At 52.3% G+C, this 20,853-nt stretch overlaps 1 pseudogene; it reads right to left on the bottom strand.

Moving 5' to 3' along the window:
* Positions 1 to 214: 214 nt before the first annotated feature.
* Positions 215 to 20,853, bottom strand: part of LOC115128040 (F-box/WD repeat-containing protein 7-like) — a 61,534-nt pseudogene continuing 40,895 nt past the window's right edge.

Below are 20,853 nucleotides of genomic sequence, written 5' to 3' on the forward strand. Positions count from 1 at the left end.
TGTGAGAGAGAGAACAGGAAAAGCAACAAGAAGAGTTAGACACTTTTAAAAAGCTACTGATGTTTTGTGAAAATCTGCTCATTTCTCCCGTTGTACAGATCTAGGATCAGACCCCCCCCCCATTCCACCAATACTAATGATTAGTGGGGAAAACGAACTGACCCCAGAACAGTGTATTGGGTAACACCAATAAAAAAAATCCATCACCAACATATTTTAGAAAAGTTACCATTTCTTTATTCAACTGTTTCTCAACAAACCTCTACGGTTTTTCCTCTTTTCATATAAAAACAACATCTTCATATGTACATTCAATATTTTACATTATATCACAAAACGCTACTGTTACCGAACGGGACACAGAGTTTCTCCCTCATTGACCTACCCAGGAAAACCTCCTGGGCCCCAGTGATATACTTCACCTTGAGTCCCAACTGGTTCCCCATGTAAGTGCACTACTTTAGACCAGGACCTATAGGGAGGACCCAGTTAGCTGGTCTAAAGTAGTGCACTTACATAGGGGAATGGGGAACCAGTTGGAACTCAAGTTGAAGTCTAAGTACAGTATATCATTGGGGCCCAGGAGGTTTTCCTGGGTAGGTCAATGAGGAACAACTCCGGACCTCCATTCTGTATATGGATCCAGCATATATTAGACTGGCTGGAGAGGGTGAGTCTGGCACCCTATATAGTACACTACTATAGACCCTATTCCCTATATAGTACACTAGTATAGACCAGAGCCCTATTCCCTATATAGTACACTACTATAGACCAGAGCCCTATTCCCTATATAGTGGTACTACTATAGACCAGAGCCCTATTCCCTATATAGTGGTACTACTATAGACCAGAGCCCTATTCCCTATATAGTGCACTACTTTAGACCAGAGCCCTATTCCCTATATAGTACACTACTATAGACCAGAGCCCTATTCCCTATATAGTACACTAGTATAGACCAGAGCCCTATTCCCTATATAGTACACTACTATAGACCAGAGCCCTATTCCCTATATAGTGGTACTACTATAGACCAGAGCCCTATTCCCTATATAGTGCACTACTTTAGACCAGAGCCCTATTCCCTATATAGTGCACTACTATAGACCAGAGCCCTATTCCCTATATAGAACACTACTATAGACCAGAGCCCTATTCCCTATATAGTACACTACTATAGACCAGAGCCCTATTCCCTATATAGTGGTACCACTATAGACCAGAGCCCTATTCCCTATATAGTGCACTACTTTAGACCAGAGCCCTATTCCCTATATAGTGCACTACTATAGACCAGAGCCCTATTCCCTATATAGTGCACTACTATAGACCAGAGCCCTATTCCCTATATAGTGCACTACTATAGACCAGAGCCCTATTCCCTATATAGAACACTACTATAGACCAGAGCCCTATTCCCTATATAGTGCACTACTATAGACCAGAGCCCTATTCCCTATATAGTACACTACTATAGACCAGAGCCCTATTCCCTATATAGTGCACTACTTTAGACCAGAGCCCTATTCCCTATATAGAACACTACTATAGACCAGAGCCCTATTCCCTATATAGTACACTACTATAGACCAGAGCCCTATTCCCTATATAGTGGTACTACTATAGACCAGAGCCCTATTCCCTATATAGTACACTACTATAGACCAGAGCCCTATTCCCTATATAGTACACTACTATAGACCAGAGCCCTATTCCCTATATAGTGCACTACTATAGACCAGAGCTCTATTCCCTATATAGTAGACTACTATAGACCCTATTCCCTATATAGTGCACTACTATAGACCCTATTCCCTATATAGTACACTACTTTAGACCCTATTCCCTATATAGTGCACTACTTTAGACCAGAGCCCTATATAGTACACTACTATAGACCCTATTCCCTATATAGTGCACTACTATAGACCCTATTCCCTATATAGTGCACTACTATAGACCAGATTCCTATTCCCTATATAGTGCACTACTATAGACCAGAGCCCTATTCCCTATATAGTGCACTACTATAGACCAGAGCTCTATTCCCTATATAGTAGACTACTATAGACCCTATTCCCTATATAGTGCACTACTATAGACCATATTCCCTATATAGTACACTACTTTAGACCCTATTCCCTATATAGTGCACTACTTTAGACCAGAGCCCTATATAGTACACTACTATAGACCCTATTCCCTATATAGTGCACTACTATAGACCCTATTCCCTATATAGTGCACTACTATAGACCAGAGCCCTATTCCCTATATAGTGCACTACTATAGACCAGAGCCCTATACCCTATATAGTACACTAGTATAGACCCTATTCCCTATATAGTGCACTACTATAGACCAGAGCCCTATTCCCTATATAGTGCACTACTATAGACCAGAGCCCTATTCCCTATATAGTGCACTACTATAGACCAGAGCCCTATACCCTATATAGTGCACTACTATAGACCAGAGCCCTATTCCCTATATAGGGCACTACTATAGACCAGAGCCCTATTCCCTATATAGTGCACAACTTTAGACCAGAGCCCTATTCCCTATATAGTGCACTACTATAGACCAGAGCCCTATTCCCTATATAGTGCACTACTAGACCCTATTCCCTATATAGTACACTACTATATACCCTATTCCCTATATAGTGCACTACTATAGACCAGAGCCCTATATAGTGCACTACTATAGACCCTATTCCCTATATAGTGCACTACTTTAGACCAGAGCCCTATATAGTGCACTACTATAGACCCTATTCCCTATATAGTACACTACTATAAACCCTATTCCCTATATAGTGCACTACTATAGACCAGAGCCCTATTCCCTATATAGTACACTACTATAGACCCTATTCCCTATATAGTGCACTACTATAGACCAGAGCCCTATTCCCTATATAGTGCACTACTATAGACCCTATTCCCTATATAGTACACTACTATAGACCCTATATAGTACACTACTATAGGGAATAGGGTTTCAGACATATCCATAGAGTCCAGTGTCTCTCCAGTTCAATAGATCTGGTCCCAGACCTGTAGTTACTGCAGTCCATCATGCCAGTCAGAGGGGTTGGCTGAGACCAAACAGATCTGGGAACAGTGTCTCTCCAGTTCAATAGATCTGGTCCCAGACCTGTAGTTACTGCAGTCCATCATGCCAGTCAGAGGGGTTGGCTGAAGACCAAACAGATCTGGGAACAGTGTCTCTCCAGTTCAATAGATCTGGTCCCAGACCTGTAGTTACTGCAGTCCATCATGCCAGTCAGAGGGTTGGCTGAAGACCAAACAGATCTGGGAACAGTGTCTCTCCAGTTCAATAGATCTGGTCCCAGACCTGTAGTTACTGCAGTCCATCATGCCAGTCAGAGGGGTTGGCTGAAGACCAAACAGATCTGGGAACAGTGTCTCTCCAGTTCAATAGATCTGGTCCCAGACCTGTAGTTACTGCAGTCCATCATGCCAGTCAGAGGGGTTGGCTGAAGACCAAACAGATCTGGGAACAGTGTCTCTCTGTAATCTGCCTCATATAGAGTCTATACATCCAGCAGTAGTCTGGGAGGAGTTACAGTAGTTACTCTGTTTGGTCTTTGGGTTATCAGTCGGTCAGTTAGCTGGTTAGTCGGTTAGCTGGTCAGTCGGTCGGCCAGTCAGCCAGCCAGTCAGCCAGCCAGCCAGCCAGCCAGTCAGCCAGCCAGCCAGCGAGTCAGCCAGTGAGTCAGCCAGTGAGTCAGCCAGCCAGTCAGCCAGCCAGCCAGTCAGTCAGCCAACCAGTCAGCCAGCCAGCCAGCCAGTCGGCCAGCCAGCCGGTCAGCCAGCCGGTCAGCCAGCCGGTCAGTCAGCCGGTCAGTCAGCCGGTCAGTCAGCCGGTCAGTCAGCCGGTCAGTCAGCCAGTCAGTCAGCCAGTCAGCCAGCCAGTCAGCCAGCCAGCCAGCCAGCGAGTCAGCCAGCGAGTCCTCTCGTGGTCTCTTCCAGTCACAGAAAGTTGATCGTGTGTCTCTTCACCAGTCAGTACCTGTGTTTTAGTTCAGACAGAAAATACGGGGGTTTGGTTGCCCAGGGTTGTGATGAGGAAAGAGGACATTTTGGAGTTGCACTCAGTCCTTCCATACTTCACCACCTCCTCCTCATCACCACAAGCTTTCCGTTCCAGTATGACGATATTGGGTCCTTCTTTGATTGCCTCACATCCATATCCAATGACATCGCATCCTTTCCCGATGACATAACGTCCATTTTAAATGACATCACTTCTGGGTGTCAGTGAGGTCAAAGTCCAGCACCAAAAGTTTAGTCTCCTCTGTTCCGTTCCTGCTGCCAACGGCTGCTACCAGTCTGGTGTTAGATGCCCTGGAGAGAGGAGAGAGAGGAGGGTTACCAGTCTGGTGTTAGATGCCCTGGAGAGAGGAGGGTTACCAGTCTGGTGTTAGATGCCCTGGAGAGAGGAGAGAGGAGGGTTACCAGTCTGGTGTTAGATGCCCTGGAGAGAGGAGAGAGGAGGGTTACCAGTCTGGTGTTAGATGCCCTGGAGAGAGGAGGGTTACCAGTCTGGTGTTAGATGCCCTGGAGAGAGGAGGATGCCCTGGAGAGAGGAGAGAGAGGGTTACCAGTCTGGTGTTAGATGCCCTGGAGAGAGGAGGGTTACCAGTCTGGTGTTAGATGCCCTGGAGAGAGGAGAGAGAGGAGGGTTACCAGTCTGGTGTTAGATGCCCTGGAGAGAGGAGAGAGGGGAGGGTTACCAGTCTGGTGTTAGATGCCCTGGAGAGAGGAGAGAGTGGAGGGTTACCAGTCTGGTGTTAGATGCCCTGGAGAGAGGAGAGGGGAGGGTTACCAGTCTGGTGTTAGATGCCCTGGAGAGAGGAGATAGAGGAGAGGGGAGGGTTACCAGTCTGGTGTTAGATGCCCTGGAGAGAGGAGAGAGGGGAGGGTTACCAGTCTGGTGTTAGATGCCCTGGAGAGAGGAGAGAGAGGAGGGTTACCAGTCTGGTGTTAGATGCTGTGGAGAGAGGAGAGAGAGGAGGGTTACCAGTCTGGTGTTAGATGCTGTGGAGAGAGGAGGGTTACCAGTCTGGTGTTAGATGAGAGAGGAGAGAGGAGGGTTACCAGAGAGAGGTGAGGAGGAGGGTTACCAGAGAGAGAGGAGGGTTACCAGAGAGAGGAGGAGGGTTACCAGTCTGGTGTTAGGAGGGTTGCCAGAGAGAGGAGGAGGGTTACCAGGGAGAGGAGGAGGCCCAGGGAGAGGAGGAGGGTTACCAGGGAGAGGAGGAGGGTTACCAGGGAGAGGAGGAGGGTTACCAGAGAGAGAGAGGAGGGTTACCAGAGAGAGGAGGAGGGTTACCAGAGAGAGAGAGGAGGGTCACCAGGGAGAGGAGGAGGGTTACCAGAGAGAGGAGGAGGGTTACCAGGGAGAGGAGGAGGGTTACCAGAGAGAGGAGGAGGGTTACCAGAGAGAGGAGGAGGGTTACAAGAGAGAGAGAGGAGGGTTACAAGAGAGAGGAGGAGGAGGGTTACCAGGGAGAGGAGGAGGGTTACCAGGGAGAGGAGGAGGGTTACCAGGGAGAGGAGGAGGGTTACCAGGGAGAGGAGGAGGGTTACCAGAGAGAGGAGGAGGGTTACCAGAGAGAGGAGGAGGGTTACCAGAGAGAGGAGGAGGGTTACCAGAGAGAGGAGGAGGGTTACCAGAGAGAGGAGGAGGGTTACCAGAGAGAGGAGGAGGGTTACCAGAGAGAGGGTTACCAGAGAGAGAGGAGGGTTACCAGAGAGAGAGGAGGAGGGGGTTACCAGGGAGAGAGGGAGGAGGGGGTTACCAGGGAGAGAGGAGAGGAGGGTTACCAGGGAGAGGAGGGAGGAGGGGGTTACCAGGGAGAGGAGGAGGAGGGTTACCAGGGAGAGGAGGGAGGGAGGGAGAGGAGGAGAGAGGAGGAGGGTTACCTTGGAGAGGAGGAGGGTTACCAGGGAGAGAGGAGGAGGAGGGTTACCAGGGAGAGGAGAGAGGAGGAGGGTTACCAGAGAGAGGAGAGGAGAGGAGGGTTACCAGAGAGAGGAGGAGGGTCACCAGGGAGAGGAGGAGGGTTACCAGAGAGAGGAGGAGGGTTACCAGGGAGAGGAGGAGGGTTACCAGAGAGAGGAGGAGGGTTACCAGAGAGAGGAGGAGGGTTACCAGAGAGAGAGAGGAGGGTTACCAGAGAGAGGAGGAGGGTTACCAGAGAGAGGAGGAGGGTTACCAGAGAGGAGGAGGGTTACTAGAGGAGGAGGGTTACCAGAGAGAGAGGAGGGTTACCAGAGAGAGGAGGAGGGTTACCAGAGAGAGAGGAGGGTTACCAGAGAGAGGAGGAGGGTTACCAGAGAGAGAGGAGGGTTACCAGAGAGGAGAGGAGAGAGGGTTACCAGGGAGAGAGAGGAGGGTTACCAGGGAGAGGAGAGGAGAGGAGGAGGGTTACCAGGGAGAGAGGAGAGAGGAGGGTTACCAGGGAGAGGAGGGAGGGTTACCAGGGAGAGGAGGAGAGAGGAGGGTTACCAGGGAGAGGAGAGGAGAGGAGGAGGGTTACCAGGGAGAGGAGGAGGGTTACCAGAGAGAGGAGGAGGGTTACCAGGGAGGAGGAGGGTTACCAGAGAGAGGAGGAGGGTTACCAGAGAGAGGAGGAGGGTTACCAGAGAGAGAGAGGAGGGTTACCAGAGAGAGGAGGAGGTTACCAGAGAGAGGAGGAGGGAGAGAGGAGGAGGGTTACCAGAGAGAGGAGGAGGGTTACCAGAGAGAGGAGGAGGGTTACCAGAGAGAGGAGGGTTACCAGAGAGTTAGGGTTACCAGAGAGGGTTACCAGAGAGGAGGGGGTTACCAGAGAGAGGAGGAGGAGGAGGGTTACCAGGGAGAGGAGAGGAGAGGAGGGTTACCAGGGAGAGGAGAGGAGGGGAGGGTTACCAGGGAGAGGAGAGGAGGGGTTACCAGGGAGAGGAGAGGAGAGGAGGAGGGTTACCAGGGAGAGGAGGAGAGAGGAGGGTTACCAGGGAGAGGAGAGGAGGAGGGAGAGGAGGAGGGTTACCAGGGAGAGGAGAGGAGGAGGGTTACCAGGGAGAGGGAGGAGAGGAGGAGGGTTACCAGAGAGAGGAGGGAGGGGGGAGGGTTACCAGAGAGAGGAGGAGGGTCACCAGGGAGAGGAGGAGGGTTACCAGAGAGAGGAGGAGGTTACCAGGGAGAGGAGGAGGGTTACCAGAGAGAGGAGGAGGGTTACCAGAGAGAGGAGGAGGGTTACCAGAGAGAGAGAGGAGGGTTACCAGAGAGAGGAGGAGGGTTACCAGAGAGAGGAGGAGGGTTACCAGAGAGAGGAGGAGGGTTACTAGAGAGAGGAGGAGGGTTACCAGAGAGAGGGTTACCAGAGAGAGGAGGAGGGTTACCAGAGAGAGGAGGAGGGTTACCAGAGAGAGAGGAGGAGAGAGAGAGGAGGAGGGTTACCAGAGAGAGGAGGAGGGGTTACCAGAGAGAGGAGGAGGGTTACCAGAGAGAGGAGAGGAGAGAGGAGAGGAGAGAGGAGGGTTACCAGGGAGAGGAGAGAGGAGGGTTACCAGGGAGAGGAGAGGAGAGGAGGGTTACCAGGGAGAGGAGGAGAGAGGAGGGTTACCAGGGAGAGGAGGAGGAGGAGGGTTACCAGGGAGAGGAGGAGGAGGGTTACCAGGGAGAGGAGAGGAGAGGAGGAGGGTTACCAGGGAGAGGAGAGGAGAGGAGGAGGGTTACCAGAGAGAGGAGGAGGGTTACCAGGGAGAGGAGGAGGGTTACCAGAGAGAGGAGGAGGGTTACCAGAGAGAGGAGGAGGGTTACAAGAGAGAGAGAGGAGGGTTACAAGAGAGAGAGGAGGAGGGTTACCAGGGAGAGGAGGAGGGTTACCAGGGAGAGGAGGAGGGTTACCAGGGAGAGGAGGAGGGTTACCAGGGAGAGGAGGAGGGTTACCAGAGAGAGGAGGAGGGTTACCAGAGAGAGGAGGGGTTACCAGAGAGAGGAGGAGGGTTACCAGAGAGAGGAGAGGAGAGAGGAGGAGGGTTACCAGAGAGAGGAGAGGAGAGAGGAGGAGGGTTACCAGAGAGAGGAGAGGAGAGAGGAGGGTTACCAGGGAGAGGAGAGGAGAGAGGAGGGTTACCAGGGAGAGGAGAGGAGAGAGGAGGGTTACCAGGGAGAGGAGAGGAGAGGAGGGTTACCAGGGAGAGGAGAGGAGGAGGGTTACCAGGGAGAGGAGGAGAGGGAGGGTTACCAGGGAGAGGAGAGGAGGAGGGTTACCTTGGAGAGGAGGAGAGGAGGGGTTACCAGGAGAGGAGAGGAGGAGGGTTACCAGGGGAGAGGAGGAGGGTTACCAGAGAGGGAGGAGGGTCACCAGGGAGAGGAGGAGGGTTACCAGAGAGGAGGAGGGTTACCAGGGAGAGGAGGAGGGTTACCAGGAGAGGGGAGGAGGGTTACCAGAGAGAGGAGGGTTAGAGAGAGAGAGGAGGGTTACCAGAGAGAGGAGGAGGGGTTACCAGAGAGAGGAGGAGGGTTACCAGAGAGAGGAGGAGGGTTACTAGAGAGGGAGGAGGGTTACCAGAGAGAGGACCAGAGAGGAGGAGGGTTACCAGAGAGAGGAGGAGGGTTACCAGAGAGAGGAGGAGGGTTACCAGAGAGAGGAGGAGGTTACCAGAGAGAGGAGGAGGTTACCAGAGAGAGAGGAGAGGAGAGGAGGAGGGGTTACCAGGGAGAGGAGAGAGGAGGGTTACCAGGGAGAGGGAGGGAGAGGAGGAGGGTTACCAGGGAGAGGAGAGGAGGAGGGTTACCAGGGGAGAGGAGGAGGGGTTACCAGGGAGAGGAGAGGAGGAGGAGGGTTACCAGGAGAGGAGAGAGAGGAGGAGGGTTACCAGGGAGAGGAGAGGAGGGTTACCAGGAGAGGAGAGGAGGAGGGTTACCAGGGAGAGGAGGAGACCAGAGAGAGGAGGAGGGTTACCAGGGAGAGGAGAAGGGTTACCAGGGAGAGGAGAGGAGGAGGGTTACCAGAGAGAGGAGGAGGAGGGTTACCAGAGAGGAGAGGAGAGGAGGAGGGTTACCAGAGAGAGGAGAGGAGAGGAGGAGGGTTACCAGAGAGAGGAGAGGAGAGGAGGAGGGTTACCAGAGAGAGGAGAGGAGAGGAGGAGGGTTACCAGAGAGAGGAGGGAGAGGAGGAGGGTTACCAGAGAGAGGAGAGGGAGGAGGGTTACCAGAGGAGGAGGAGGAGGAGGGTTACCAGGGAGAGAGAGGAGAGGAGGAGGGTTACCAGAGAGGAGGGAGGGTTACCAGAGAGGAGGAGAGGAGGAGGGTTACCAGGGAGAGGAGGGAGAGGAGGAGGGTTACCAGGGAGAGGAGAGGAGGAGGGTTACCAGGGAGAGGAGAGGAGGTTAGAGGAGAGGAGAGGAGGAGGGTTACCAGGGAGAGGAGGAGAGGAGAGGAGGAGGGTTACCAGAGAGAGGAGGAGAGGAGGAGGGTTACCAGAGAGAGGAGGAGAGGAGGAGGGTTACCAGAGAGAGGAGGAGAGGAGGAGGGTTACCAGAGAGAGGAGGGAGAGGAGGAGGGTTACCAGGGAGAGAGGAGGAGAGGAGGAGGGTTACCAGGGAGAGGAGAGGAGAGAGAGGAGGGTTACCAGGGAGAGGAGAGGAGGGGGTTACCAGGGAGAGGAGGGAGGAGGGTTACCAGGGAGAGGAGGGAGGAGGTTACCAGGAGAGGAGAGGAGGAGGGTTACCAGGGAGAGGAGAGGAGAGGAGGAGGGTTACCAGGGAGAGAGAGGGAGGAGGGTTACCAGAGAGAGGAGGGGAGGAGGGTTACCAGAGAGAGGAGGAGAGGAGGAGGGTTACCAGAGAGAGGAGAGAGGAGGGGTTACCAGAGAGGAGGAGGGTTACCAGAGAGAGGAGGAGGAGAGGAGGAGGAGTTACCAGGGAGAGGAGAGGAGGAGGGTTACCAGGGAGAGGAGAGGAGAGGAGGAGGGTTACCAGGGAGAGGAGAGGAGGAGGGTTAGAAGGAGAGGAGAGGAGGAGGGTTACCAGGGAGAGGAGAGGAGAGGAGGAGGGTTACCAGAGAGAGGAGGAGAGGAGGAGGGTTACCAGAGAGAGGAGGAGAGGAGGAGGGTTACCAGAGAGAGGAGGAGAGGAGGAGGGTTACCAGGAGAGGAGGAGAGGAGGAGGGTTACCAGGGAGAGGAGAGGAGGAGGGTTACCAGGGAGAGGAGAGGAGAGGAGGAGGGTTACCAGGGAGAGGAGAGGAGGAGGGTTACCAGGGAGAGGAGAGGAGGAGGGTTACCAGGGAGAGGAGAGGAGGAGGGTTACCAGGGAGAGGAGAGGAGGAGGGTTACCAGGGAGAGGAGAGGAGGAGGGTTACCAGGGAGAGGAGAGGAGGAGGGTTACCAGGGAGAGGAGAGGAGGAGGGTTACCAGGGAGAGGAGAGGAGGAGGGTTACCAGGGAGAGGAGAGGAGGAGAAAGCAACTAATTAATTAATCTATTTGACAAATGTAAAAAAGCCGTGAGTTAGTGGTTCCTCAAAAATAAACCCGGAAATAATCCTGCAGCATCTCCTCAATAATCTAGCCCCACAGGCAGCAGCATCTCCTCGATAATCTAGCCCCACAGGCAGCAGCATCTCCTCGATAATCTAGCCCCACAGGCAGCAGCATCTCCTCAATAATCTAGCCCCACAGGCAGCAGCATCTCCTAAATCCTCCACTCTGCAGAGCCACCAGGTCTCTGATCCACTCCCCCCGTGGGTCTCATTTCATTACCTGATCCTCCACACCACTCCCCCTGATCCTCCACTCTGCAGAGCCACCAGGTCTCTGATCCACTCCCCTGTCGCCAGGCTCCACAGCTTCACTGTCCCGTCATCTGATGAAGAGACCACCAGGGAGCGAGAGAACTGGAGACAGGTCACTGCTGACTGGTGCTTATGGGGACCTGGAGAGGAGGGAGGGACAGGGAGAGAGGAGGAGAGGGGGGGGAGCGAGACAGGGAGAGAGGAGGAGAGGGGGGAGCGAGACAGGGAGAGAGGAGGAGGGGGGCGAGACAGGGAGAGAGGGGGCGAGAGACAGGGAGAGAGGGGGGAGCGAGACAGGGAGAGAGGGGGGCAGGGAGACAGGAGGAGGAGGCAGGGAGAGAGTGGGGGAGCGAGACAGGAAGAGAGGGGGAGAGCGAGACAGGGAGAGAGTGGGGAGCGAGACAGGGAGAGAGGGGGAGCGAGACAGGGGAGAGGGGGAGAGAGACAGGGGGAGCGAGACAGGGAGAGAGGGGGAGCGAGACAGGGAGAGGGGGCGAGACAGGAGAGAGGGGGCGAGACAGGGAGAGGGGGGAGAGACAGGGAGAGGGGGGAGCGAGACAGGGAGAGGGGGCGAGACAGGGAGGGGGGCGAGACAGGAGAGAGGAGGGGAGGGTGACAGGGTGAGGACAGGGAGAGAGGTAGTTAGTTATCGGAGAACTGTAGACAGGTTAGTGCTGATTGGTTCTTCTGTGCACCTAGAGGTACGATACATACAGTTCATTCAGGAAGTATTCACACCCACATTTCTCCACAGTTTGATGTTTTACAGCCTGAATTAAAAATGGATTAAATGGAGATGTTGAGTCACTGGTCTACACACACACACACACAACCCCAAAATGTCAAAGGTGAATAATGTTTTTAGATTTTTTAAAAACAAATTAATTAAAAATTTAAATCTGAAATGTCTTGAGTCAATAAGTACTCAAACCCTTTTGTTATGGCAAACAAGGTCCCTCATCTCTGTACCCCACACATACTGTAAGGTCCCTCATCTCTGTTCCCCACACATACAATTATCTGTTAGGTCCCTCATCTCTGTACCCCACATACAATTATCTGTTATCCCTCATCTCTGTAATTATCCCTGTCAGGTCCCTCATCTCTGTACCCCACACATACTGTAAGGTCCCTATCTCTGTACCCCAGTAAGGTCCCTCATCTCTGACCCCACACATACTGAAGGGCCCCACATACTGGTCATCTCTGATACTGCCCTCATCTCTGTACCCCATTGTAATATCCCTCCTCTCTGAGCCCACAGTAAGGGCCCTCATCTCTGTACCCCACACATATTAATCATCTCTGTACCCCACACATACTGGGGCCCTCATCTCTGATGTATCCCTCCTCTCTGTACCCCACACATACAGTCACTATCTCTGATACTGTAAGGTCCCTCCTCTCTGTACCCCACACATACTGTAAGGTCCCTCATCTCTGTACCCCCACACATACAATTATCTGTAAGGTCCTCATCTCTGTCACTACAGAGGGCCCTCATCTCTGCCCCACACATACTGTAAGGTCCTCATCTCTGTACCCCACACATACAGTGTAGGTCCCTCATCTCTGTACCCAGTCACATACAATTATCTGAGATACAGAGGGGCCCCAATTGTCCATTGAATATCCCTTTGAGCAGTGGTGTATCAATACACCCAGTCACTACAGAGATACAGGCGTCCTTCCTGACTCAGTGTATCAATACACCCAGTCACTACAGAGATACAGGCGTCCTTCCTGACTCAGTGTATCAATACACCCAGTCACTACAGAGATACACTGAGTCAGGAAGGACGTCACTTCCTGACTCAGTGTATCACTGAGTCAGGAAGGACACCCAGTCACTACAGAGATACAGGCGTCCTTCCTGACTCAGTGTATCAATACACCCAGTCACTACAGAGATACAGGCGTCCTTCCTGACTCAGTGTATCAATACACCCAGTCACTACAGAGATACAGGCGTCCTTCCTGACTCAGTGTATCAATACACCCAGTCACTACAGAGATACAGGCGTCCTTCCTGACTCAGTGTATCAATACACCCAGTCACTACAGAGATACAGGCGTCCTTCCTGACTCAGTGTATCAATACACCCAGTCACTACAGAGATACAGGCGTCCTTCCTGACTCAGTGTATCAATACACCCAGTCACTACAGAGATACAGGCGTCCTTCCTGACTCAGTGTATCAATACACCCAGTCACTACAGAGATACAGGCGTCCTTCCTGACTCAGTGTATCAATACACCCAGTCACTACAGAGATACAGGCGTATCAATCCTGACTACAGATACAGGCGTATCAATACACCCAGTCACTACAAAGATACAGGCGTCCTTCCTGACTCAGTGTATCAATACACCCAGTCACTACAGAGATACAGGCGTCCTTCCTGACTCAGTGTATCAATACACCCAGTCACTACAGAGATACAGGCGTCCTTCCTGACTCAGTGTATCAATACACCCAGTCACTACAAAGATACAGGCGTATCAATACACCCAGTCACTACAAAGATACAGGCGTATCAATACACCCAGTCACTACAGAGATACAGGCGTCCTTCCTGACTTAGTTGCCGAAGAGGAAGGAAACCGTTCAGGGATTTCACCATGAGGCCAATAGTGACTTTAAAACACAGTTAAAACAAATTGTTTAAAGATCAATAAATAATAAGATAAATAATCATTGATGATTTGACCATTTGATTTGGAATTTTAAGACCCCTTAAAAAAAAGGTACGTAAAAAAATATTTGGTTGAAACATTGAATTTGTCATTACTGCTATTAGCCAAGAGAAACACATTAAATAACAGATTCACTACATGGAACAAAGCCCAAGCTAAAAGGAAGTTTGTTTTGAAGTGTCTACTATATCCGAGAGAAATAACAAAGATCAGGAAACGATTAAAAACATTTTGATAGTCATTTTTTAAACTGGTACCAAGGGACCTTCGGACTTGTCTTGTGAGGCTTCACCTAGATACAAACGGAGAACACCCCCGCCCCCTCCCAAAGAACACCTTCCGCCCCTCCCAGAGAACACCTCCCGCCCCCTCCCAGAGAACACCTCCCGCCCCCCTCCCAGAGAACACCTCCCGCCCCTCCCAGAGAACACCTCCGCCCCCCGCCCCCTCCCAGAGAACACCTCCGCCCCTCCCAGAGAACACCTCCCGCCCCTCCCAGAGGGAACACCTCCCGCCTCCCAGAGAACACTCCCGCCCCCCTCCCAGAGAACACCTCCCGCCCCTCCCAGAGAACACCTCCTCCCAAAGCCCCCTCCCAGAGAACACCTCCGCCCCTCCCCCAGAGAACACCTCCTCCCAGAGAACACCTCCTCCCAGCCCTCCCCGCCCAGAGAACACCTCCTGCCCTCCCCGCCCCTCCCAGAGAACACCTCCTGCCCCCTCCCAGAGAACACCTCCTGCCCTCCTCCCAGAGAACACCTCCTGCCCTCCTCCCAGAGAACACCTCCTGCCCCCTCCCAGAGAACACCTCCCCCTCGTCTCCTCCTGATTTACACTGACCTTCAGTACCCCACAACTGACATTAAAGCAAACAAACACACACACACACACACCCCTGTAGACATGGACTAGAGAGGACTGACAGAGTGTATAACCTCACCTTGTAGTGTGTGGAGACACTGTCCTGTCCGTATATCCCAGACCCTGACAGTAGAGTCAGCGTTGCCAGAGACCAGGATGTTGTTCTTTAGTTCCATACCGCTGGTCAGTGATTGGTGGCCTGTCAACGTGTGGACACACCCTCCCGTCACTACGTCCCATACTCTGATGGAGGTGTCCAGAGATCCACTGACCACGTAGGCACCGTCAAACTGGGGGTGGGGGGAGGAGGAGGAGGAGGGGGGGAGGATAGGGAGGATGAGGGTGGGGAGGAGGGGGAGGAGGAGGATGAGGAGGATGAGGGAGGATAGGGAGGAGAGGAGGAGGAGGATGAGGGGGATGGGGAGGATAGGGATGAGGGAGGATGAGGGAGGATGAGGTGGGGAGAGAGGGAGGGTGGGGGGAGGAGAGGAGGAGGAGGGTGGGGAGGAGAGAGGATGAGGATGAGAGGAAGGAGGACAGGGAGGATGAGGGTGAGGAGGGAGGACAGGGAGGGGATGAGGGTGGGGAGGAGAGGGAGGAGGAGGATGAGGAGGAGAGGAGGATGAGGGTGGGGAGGAGAGGGAGGAGGGTGGGGAGGAGGAGGGAGGGATGAGGGTGGGGAGGAGAGGGAGGATGAGGGTGGGGAGGAGAGGGAGGATGAGGGTGGGGAGGAGAGGGAGGATGAGGAGGAGAGGGAGGATGAGGGTGGGGAGGAGAGGGAGGAGGAGGATGAGGGAGGGATGAGGGGGGGGAGGAAGGGAGGGAGGAGGGGTGGGGAGGGGATGGGAAGGGAGGAGGAGAGAGGGGATGAGGGAGGAGGAGAGGGGATGAGGGGAGGAGGAGGGGTGGGGAGGGAGGAGGAGTTAACGTCAGGACAACAGCTGGGGGTCATAATCTTTATAATAACCCTGTTAGAAAATAGATCATCTCAGGAGACTGTCTGTCTCAGGGTGTGTGTGTGTGTGTGTTGTAACCACTACCTGTCTGTCTCAGGGTGTGTGTGTGTGTTGTAACCACTACCTGTCTGTCTCAGGGTGTGTGTTGTAACCACTACCTGTCTGTCTCAGGGTGTGTGTGTGTGTGTTGTAACCACTACCTGTCTGTCTCAGGGTGTGTGTGTGTGTGTGTAACCACTACCTGTCTGTCTCAGGGTGTGTGTGTGTGTGTTGTAACCACTACCTGTCTGTCTCAGGGTGTGTGTGTGTGTGTTGTAACCACTACCTGTCTGTCTCAGGGTGTGTGTGTGTGTGTTGTAACCACTACCTGTCTGTCTCAGGGTGTGTGTGTGTTGTTGTAACCACTACCTGTCTGTCTCAGGGTGTGTGTGTGTGTTGTAACCACTACCTGTCTGTCTCAGGGTGTGTGTGTGTGTCTGTCTCAGTAACCACTACCCGTCTGTCTCAGGGTGTGTGTGTGTGTTGTAACCACTACCCGTCTGTCTCAGGGTGTGTGTGTGTGTTGTAACCACTACCCGTCTGTCTCAGGGTGTGTGTGTGTGTTGTAACCACTACCCGTCTGTCTCAGGGTGTGTGTGTGTGTTGTAACCACTACCTGTCTGTCTCAGGGTGTGTGTGTGTGTGTTGTAACCACTACCTGTCTGTCTCAGGGTGTGTGTGTGTGTTGTAACCACTACCTGTCTGTCTCAGGGTGTGTGTGTGTGTTGTAACCACTACCTGTCTGTCTCAGGGTGTGTGTGTGTGTGTTGTAACCACTACCTGTCTGTCTCAGGGTGTGTGTGTGTGTGTGTGTTGTAACCACTACCTGTCTGTCTCAGGGTGTGTGTGTGTGTGTGTGTAACCACTACCTGTCTGTCTCAGGGTGTGTGTGTGTAAACCACTACCTGTCTGTCTCAGGGTGTCTGTCTCAGTCTCAGGTGTGTGTGTGTGTTGTAACCACTACCTGTCTGTCTCAGGGTGTGTGTGTGTGTTGTAACCACTACCTGTCTGTCTCAGGGTGTGTGTGTGTGTTGTAACCACTACCTGTCTGTCTAAGTCTCAGGGTGTGTGTGTGTTGTAAACCACTACCTGTCTGTCTCAGGGTGTGTGTGTGTTGTAACCACTACCTGTCTGTCTCAGGGTGTGTGTGTGTTGTAACCACTACCTGTCTGTCTCAGGGTGTGTGTGTGTTGTAACCACTACCTGTCTGTCTCAGGGTGTGTGTGTGTTGTAACCACTACCTGTCTGTCTCAGGGTGTGTGTGTTGTAACCACTACCTGTCTGTCTCAGGGTGTGTGTGTTGTAACCACTACCTGTCTGTCTCAGGGTGTGTGTGTTGTAACCACTACCTGTCTGTCTCAGGGTGTGTGTGTGTTTTGTAACCACTACCTGTCTGTCTCAGGGTGTGTGTGTGTGTAACCACTACCTGTCTGTCTCAGGGTGTGTGTGTGTGTTGTAACCACTACCTGTCTGTCTCAGGGTGTGTGTGTGTGTTGTAACCACTACCTGTCTGTCTCAGGGTGTGTGTGTGTGTGTTGTAACCACTACCTGTCTGTCTCAGGGTGTGTGTGTGTTGTAACCACTACCTGTCTGTCTCAGGGTGTGTGTGTTGTAACCACTACCTGTCTGTCTCAGGGTGTGTGTGTTGTAACCACTACCTGTCTGTCTCAGGGTGTGTGTGTTTGTAACCACTACCTGTCTGTCTCAGGGTGTGTGTGTGTGTAACCACTACCTGTCTGTCTCAGGGTGTGTGTGTGTGTGTGTAACCACTACCTGTCTGTCTCAGGGTGTGTGTGTGTGTTGTAACCACTACCTGTCTGTCTCAGGGTGTGTGTGTGTGTACCTGTCTGTAACCACTACCTGTCTGTCTCAGGGTGTGTGTGTGTGTGTGTAACCACTACCTGTCTGTCTCAGGGTGTGTGTGTGTTGTAACCACTACCTGTCTGTCTCAGGGTGTGTGTGTGTGTAACCACTACCTGTCTGTCTCAGGGTGTGTGTGTTGTAACCACTACCTGTCTGTCTCAGGGTGTGTGTGTGTGTAACCACTACCTGTCTGTCTCAGGGTGTGTGTGTTTGTAACCACTACCTGTCTGTCTCAGGGTGTGTGTGTTGTAACCACTACCTGTCTGTCTCAGGGTGTGTGTGTGTGTAACCACTACCTGTCTGTCTCAGGGTGTGTGTCTGTCTCAGTGTGTGTTGTAACCACTACCTGTCTGTCTCAGGGTGTGTGTGTGTGTTGTAACCACTACCTGTCTGTCTCAGGGTGTGTGTGTGTGTTGTAACCACTACCTGTCTGTCTCAGGGTGTGTGTGTGTGTTGTAACCACTACCTGTCTGTCTCAGGGTGTGTGTGTGTGTAACCACTACCTGTCTGTCTCAGGGTGTGTGTGTGTGTGTAACCACTACCTGTCTGTCTCAGGTGTGTGTGTGTGTGTGTGTAACCACTACCTGTCTGTCTCAGGGTGTGTGTGTGTGTTGTAACCACTACCTGTCTGTCTCAGGGTGTGTGTGTGTGTGTGTTGTAACCACTACCTGTCTGTCTCAGGGTGTGTGTGTGTGTGTTGTAACCACTACCTGTCTGTCTCAGGGTGTGTGTGTGTGTTGTAACCACTACCTGTCTGTCTCAGGGTGTGTGTGTGTGTGTTGTAACCACTACCTGTCTGTCTCAGGGTGTGTGTGTGTGTGTGTGTGTGTGTGTTGTAACCACTACCTGTCTGTCTCAGGGTGTGTGTGTGTGTGTTGTAACCACTACCTGTCTGTCTCAGGGTGTGTGTGTGTTTGTAACCACTACCTGTCTGTCTCAGGGTGTGTGTGTGTTGTAACCACTACCTGTCTGTCTCAGGGTGTGTGTGTGTGTTGTAACCACTACCTGTCTGTCTCAGGGTGTGTGTGTGTGTTGTAACCACTACCTGTCTGTCTCAGGGTGTGTGTCTCAGTGTTGTAACCACTACCTGTCTGTCTCAGGGGTGTGTGTGTGTTGTAACCACTACCTGTCTGTCTCAGGGTGTGTGTGTGTGTTGTAACCACTACCTGTCTGTCTCAGGGTGTGTGTGTGTGTACCTAACCACTACCTGTCTGTCTCAGGGTGTGTGTGTGTGTTGTAACCACTACCTGTCTGTCTCAGGGTGTGTGTGTGTGTTGTAACCACTACCTGTCTGTCTCAGGGTGTGTGTGTGTGTTGTAACCACTACCTGTCTGTCTCAGGGTGTGTGTGTGTTGTAACCACTACCTGTCTGTCTCAGGGTGTGTGTGTGTGTTGTAACCACTACCTGTCTGTCTCAGGGTGTGTGTGTGTGTTGTAACCACTACCTGTCTGTCTCAGGGTGTGTGTGTGTGTGTAACCACTACCTGTCTGTCTCAGGGTGTGTGTGTGTGTGTTGTAACCACTACCTGTCTGTCTCAGGGTGTGTGTGTGTGTTGTAACCACTACCTGTCTGTCTCAGGGTGTGTGTGTGTTGTAACCACTACCTGTCTGTCTCAGGGTGTGTGTGTTGTAACCACTACCTGTCTGTCTCAGGGTGTGTGTGTTGTAACCACTACCTGTCTGTCTCAGGGTGTGTGTGTTACCTGTCTGTCTCAGGGTGTGTGTGTGTTGTAACCACTACCTGTCTGTCTCAGGGTGTGTGTGTGTTGTAACCACTACCTGTCTGTCTCAGGGTGTGTGTGTGTTGTAACCACTACCTGTCTGTCTCAGGGTGTGTGTGTGTTGTAACCACTACCTGTCTGTCTCAGGGTGTGTGTGTGTGTTGTAACCACTACCTGTCTGTCTCAGGGTGTGTGTGTGTGTTGTAACCACTACCTGTCTGTCTCAGGGTGTGTGTGTGTGTTGTAACCACTACCTGTCTGTCTCAGGGTGTGTGTGTGTGTTGTAACCACTACCTGTCTGTCTCAGGGTGTGTGTGTGTGTTGTAACCACTACCTGTCTGTCTCAGGTTGTGTGTGTGTGTTGTAACCACTACCTGTCTGTCTCAGGGTGTGTGTGTGTGTTGTAACCACTACCTGTCTGTCTCAGGGTGTGTGTGTGTGTTGTAACCACTACCTGTCTGTCTCAGGGTGTGTGTGTGTGTAACCACTACCTGTCTGTCTGTGTGGGTGTGTGTGTGTGTGTTGTAACCACTACCTGTCTGTCTCAGGGTGTGTGTGTTGTAACCACTACCTGTCTGTCTCAGGGTGTGTGTGTTGTAACCACTACCTGTCTGTCTAAGGGTGTGTGTGTTGTAACCACTACCTGTCTGTCTCAGGGTGTGTGTGTGTTGTAACCACTACCTGTCTGTCTCAGGGTGTGTGTGTGTTGTAACCACTACCTGTCTGTCTCAGGGTGTGTGTGTTGTAACCACTACCTGTCTGTCTCAGGGTGTGTGTGTGTGTTGTAACCACTACCTGTCTGTCTCAGGGTGTGTGTGTGTGTGTAACCACTACCTGTCTGTCTCAGGGTGTGTGTGTGTGTTGTAACCACTACCTGTCTGTCTCAGGGTGTGTGTGTGTGTTGTAACCACTACCTGTCTGTCTCAGGGTGTGTGTGTGTGTTGTAACCACTACCTGTCTGTCTCAGGGTGTGTGTGTGTGTAAACCACTACCTGTCTGTCTCAGGGTTGTGTGTGTGTGTTGTAACCACTACCTGTCTGTCTCAGGGTGTGTGTGTGTGTGTGTAACCACTACCTGTCTGTCTCAGGGTGTGTGTGTGTGTAACCACTACCTGTCTGTCTCAGGGTGTGTGTGTGTGTTGTAACCACTACCTGTCTGTCTCAGGGTGTGTGTGTGTGTTGTAACCACTACCTGTCTGTCTCAGGGTGTGTGTGTGTGTTGTAACCACTACCTGTCTGTCTCAGGGTGTGTGTGTGTGTGTTGTAACCACTACCCGTCTGTCTCAGGGTGTGTGTGTGTGTGTTGTAACCACTACCCGTCTGTCTCAGGTGTGTGTGTGTGTTGTAACCACTACCCGTCTGTCTCAGGGTGTGTGTGTGTGTGTTTGTAACCACTACCTGTCTGTCTCAGGGTGTGTGTGTGTGTGTTGTAACCACTACCTGTCTGTCTCAGGGTGTGTGTGTGTGTGTAACCACTACCTGTCTGTCTCAGGGTGTGTGTGTGTGTTGTAACCACTACCTGTCTGTCTCAGGGTGTGTGTGTGTGTGTGTTGTAACCACTACCCGTCTGTCTCAGGGTGTGTGTGTGTGTGTTGTAACCACTACCCGTCTGTCTCAGGGTGTGTGTGTGTGTTGTAACCACTACCTGTCTGTCTCAGGGTGTGTGTGTGTGTTGTAACCACTACCTGTCTGTCTCAGGGTGTGTGTGTGTGTTGTAACCACTACCTGTCTGTCTCAGGGTGTGTGTGTGTGTTGTAACCACTACCTGTCTGTCTCAGGGTGTGTGTGTGTGTTGTAACCACTACCTGTCTGTCTCAGGGTGTGTGTGTGTGTGTTGTAACCACTACCTGTCTGTCTCAGGGTGTGTGTGTGTGTGTTGTAACCACTACCTGTCTGTCTCA

This window comes from Oncorhynchus nerka, linkage group LG12 (assembly GCF_034236695.1).
Source record: "Oncorhynchus nerka isolate Pitt River linkage group LG12, Oner_Uvic_2.0, whole genome shotgun sequence".
Lineage (NCBI taxonomy): Eukaryota > Metazoa > Chordata > Actinopteri > Salmoniformes > Salmonidae > Oncorhynchus > Oncorhynchus nerka.